The sequence below is a fragment of the Heterocephalus glaber genome, unplaced genomic scaffold, assembly GCF_053883595.1.
Source record: "Heterocephalus glaber isolate CG9 unplaced genomic scaffold, H.glaber_assembly_v1.0 deba00001606, whole genome shotgun sequence".
NCBI lineage: Eukaryota > Metazoa > Chordata > Mammalia > Rodentia > Bathyergidae > Heterocephalus > Heterocephalus glaber.
Window position 1 is genome coordinate 6460747 of NW_028258377.1, and position 4598 is coordinate 6465344.

A 4598-nucleotide genomic window follows, 5' to 3' on the forward strand; every position below is an offset into this window, starting at 1 on the left:
TATGCCAAACTGTACAAGCTTGTATATTCCTTAATACCCTGTGAATCATATTTATAAGGGCCACGCTGGACTTCAGCTATGACCTATTTGCCTATCTTCCCCAACAAGATAGTAAGTTTCACAAGGGCAAGGACCATGTGTCATTTGGCTTTGTAGCCCTAGCATTAAGCATTCTAACTGGCACTGAATAACAATTCAATAAAAAGCTATTGAATAAATGAACAATTGTGAAATAACTGATTGAACCATTCTAGTATGGTCCCTGGACCATGTTGTGACTGTACTTATACTGGTACAGTACCTGTATCCAAGCCCTTCACCAGGTAGGAGAGCTGCTCCATGCTTCTAGCTACTCATGAGAGACTGTCAATAACTGTTCTGCATCATCTCAGCCAGTAAAAATCCCTATCATGTTCCTAAGAAAGATGAACGAAAAGGTTCAGTGTCATTGGTTGGATCCTAAGCAAATAAGTGAGACTAATGAGAAATTACTACTTTAAAAAAGTAAATGAAATGTAATTTCACCTAAGACTTGCCTCAAAAACTGGTATTTTTGTCATCCCCAGTCCACTTTATCTGTGGACAAAGATAGGTAAGATATTTAACTGCTTCCATGTTTGGCTCACTTCTATATGTCTAAAGTTAGTTCTCATTTCAAATATTTGCCCAAACATTTCAAATATTTGTCCTAATTTTTGGATTAGAAAATATATTTTCATTTATTTATTGATGAATCCATCTAACAAGTATTTACCAATGCCTGTGACACGTGTGTTTTGGGAGTAGGAGTGCAATAGTGAATAAAACAAAGATCATCCCACCGTGAGCTTGCATTCTAGTAGAGAAGGAGTATAAATACTATAATCTAGATTCAGTGATTCCTTCATCAAACATTATGGGGTCCTAGTATGGACTAGGTACTGGAGAGCAGAGATACAGGTCTGGACCACAGAGGTTACTCTCTAGAAGGAAAGGACATTAATATAATCATCACACAAATAGGTAACAAATAGTGACAAGTGTGACAAAGGAACAAAGCAGATTAGAAGGGATCCAAATCTAGACAAGGTAGAAGTAGCCAAAGAAGGCTTCCCTGCGAAGCGGCCTTTGAACTGTCTCCAGAAGGACCTTGACTAATAAGGAAATTGAAGAGCTGGAGGCTCATTCCCAGGAGAGCTGCTAACATGTGCACAGGGGTGCTGATATATTCTGGGAGCTGAAAGGAGCCCTGGGAGCTGGAGAACCAGGAGAGAAAAAGGAAGCAGGAAAGGTGAGCCTGGACCAGCTTGTATCTGATGTTACAGGCACACATTGTAGGGAATAATTGATTACAAAAGACTGGAATTGCTAGTCTATTTTAGTTTACCTTCTGGTATAAGCAGTTGAGGTTTTTTGCTTTAAAGCTGCTTCTATTACACAAAATTGACAGTATTAAAAACTATCCTAATAGTTTTGACTGAAAAGAATTCTTAGATTTAGTGTAAAATTTTGGAAACTGATCCTGCTTCAGAGACTAAATGCCAGTTGACTATATTTGAGATTCCACATACAACAATAAATATTTTTATTTATCTGCCAGGGTCCTAACTGGTGTTCTTCTTTCTAGTATTACTGACATAACATAACAAGAGCATTCTAATTTTCATGCATTAAAGATGAAATATTTTTCATTTGCAAAGAATCAAATGTAGTCTGTATTTTTTAAAGCTATTTCTCAGGTGACATCTGGTGGATAAAACCTGAAATGCAGTTTTATATACCATAGTTTTTAAAAGGTAGGATTCTCAGATTGCATTGGTAGGAAATCATTAAAGACTTGGAGCTGAACTGATTGAAGATTAATGTTGCTTATATTTTTGGCACTATATTATTCACAGTAAGTAGGCAAAATGGTATGATGTTTAATGGTGAGAACACTAATGCTCAAGTAGATGTGGCAGTCCTGCTCAAACCCACAGAAGTAAGCCGGTAAGTGACTTGATTTTATTTTGTTTTTTAGAGTTTCCAGGGCCTTCTCTACTAAACAGTGGTAGAGAGCTTGTGTAACATATGTGAGGACCTGGATTCAATCCCCAGAAATGAATGCATGAATGAATGAATAAATAAATTCTAAGGCAAAGAAACACTTTAGCTGCAAGTAAACAAGAATCACATTCATACTAGACATCTCAGTGGTGATACCAAACAGAAAAAACAGATAAATAATATTTTCAATGTTCTAAGGGGAATTTTCTTCCTATTTAGCATTCTTCATGGAGTTAAACTGTTCTTGTGATTTGAACTAAATAAAAACATTTTCAGACATGCATGGGTTTGAAAGTTAACCTTGCAAGAATATTTTCTGAAAAAGTAATTTAAAATATCTTTTCTATAAACCAAATTCTCATATGCTTCTGTTTATGGAATGTGTGTATTATAATAAATATTTGGTAGACTATGTTCTTCATCATTCTTGTTATTTTTCCCTGTAAATTTCTGAATAATTTTGTTTGTCTTATAACTATAGACCAGCTTGTCTATTTAAAATTTCTATTTTGGGCTCCAAATTATGCCATTCTTAGATGTTTGCTTTTTGTCATATTTTACAGGCTTAGTTATATCAAACTGACAGTATCAATTGGGGTTATCTCAGTTTATGTAGAGTAAACGAAAAGCAGTTCTTTTAGATAAAAAGAAGCTCGGACCAAGGGGGTACTTCAGGGTGAATGCACCATTCCAGCTCCCGAGTTCGGTGCTACTCAACCTGAGGTTGCAGATCTGTTGGAAGCAGGCCAGGTGGGCACTGTGCCTCCCCAGCAGAGCCCAACCGAAGGCCAATCTGCAGCTCCCATTGCTCAGGCCAGTAAATGGGTAGGAATAACGAATGAGGGGGGTTAAGCTGTTCTTTCACAGGCTCTTAAGCAAAATTAAAACAAGGTTAAACACAAGTTTCTAAAAAGAAGAAAAACTGGGCTGGGGATTTAGCTCAGTGGTTACACTGCCTGCCGCGCAAGGTCCCAAGTTCGATCCTCAGTTCCAAAAATAAATAAATAAGAAGAAAAAGTAGCAGCAGCTCAGAGTAACAAGCATAGCTGCTCATATTAATACACAGAAATTATTTTAAAAATCTAACATTAAGTCCCAACCATTCACTGACGTTTTATCATTTTCTTGATGCAGGATTTCTTAACTTATATGTTTATATCTAGGGATCTGGTTTTGATTTAAAATTATCAAACAAGAATAAATATTTAACTGAAAAATTGTACCTATAAGCTAGACGTTTCTGAGAAATTTCCTCTAAACCTATATAGATGATATATGAGTTTAATTTCCTAACTATAAAATAAATGACCCTACAATAACTTCTGAGAAATTAATTTTGAAATGATAGGTTTATGTTCGTCATATGGACTAGGATTCTCAGGAAAAAGTATTCTATTGGGTATAAGTGATGTAGGCATAAAACTTTCATCCACGCTGAAGATTTTTATTTCCCAAATGCTGGTCTGAAGGATGTAAACAAGGAACAGCAGAAGAATAATCAACAACCATTCAAACATAGTTGATTGTCTTCTTTGATTTCTTTTCAAAAAAAGAGAAATAGGCTTGGAGATTTTTGTCATTTAGGAAAATAAGTATCTATGACACATCAAGAAATAAAAAAATAAGAATTGGTAGTGAATACCCTGATATGGAGTAAAATTGGCTATAAAATAAACTACTATTAACAAATAAGATTTTTGTGAAAAGTAGACTTAATCAGAGGAAAGACAGGTTTCAGTAAAAACCAAAAAGAGACACAGAACAATTAAAAAGACAGACAAGGTGCTGTGGCAGGCAGTGCTATCACTAATCATTCATCCTCCTAACAGCCTAGATAGGTTTCTTTTCAGGATCCCTTGTAATTCCAGTGGCCTTGTGACTATCCCTAATGATGTATGAGTGGAAGCCATTGGTGAAGACTCTGAGAAAAGCTTTATAAAAGGGGACTGCTTATCTTGCCCTTTTTGCTCTGCCTTTATGACAGATACTCTAGGTGTCCTATCTCTGAGTTCTCTGCTCCTACTGACAGCTTCCACCTGTGCCCCCTCTGCCCTGGCTTTCTGGGAGCCTGTGTAGTCATTGTGTGGGCAGCCTGTAATTTCTGATATTCAGTGCCCTCACAGAAACCCTCACCTGGTGAGGGTTAGGATTTGGTAGGCAAATCCTTCAACTTCCCACCCTTTGTGGGACCGTTATGAGGAATGCTCTTAAGATGCCTCAGAATGTCCCAGCTAGAGAGAGCCCTACTTGCCCACAGCACTCCTGTCTAGTGTTTTTCCCTTCCCTGTTTCACTTTCCTGCTCTATCACCTGGCTTCCTGAGATCACCTCCCAGTTAATCTACACACTGTACTCAAATCCCTATTTCATGTCCAAATTTAAGGAAGAAATGGAGATAAACTGCAGTAGTGCTTCCACAAGCCAAGGAACATCAAAGATTGCTGACCATCATCAGAAGCTAGGAGAGACAAATTTTTCCTCCAATCTTCTAAGAAACCAAATCTGCTGATATCTTCATTTTGGACTCCTTGCTTCCTGAGCTATAAGACAATAAATTTTTGTTGTTCTAAGCAA

General features: G+C 37.0%; 1 long non-coding RNA gene across 2 annotated transcripts; it reads left to right on the top strand.

Annotated features, from left to right (window-relative positions):
* Positions 1-1060: 1060 nt before the first annotated feature.
* LOC147822907 (uncharacterized) lies at positions 1061-4598 on the top strand. Of its 2 annotated transcripts, none has more exons than XR_015444729.1 (2): positions 1061-1968; positions 4408-4598. It is a non-coding gene; the product is annotated as an uncharacterized LOC147822907 (long non-coding RNA). The 2 variants fall into 2 exon arrangements; XR_015444730.1 differs by having other exon boundaries at positions 1061-1270.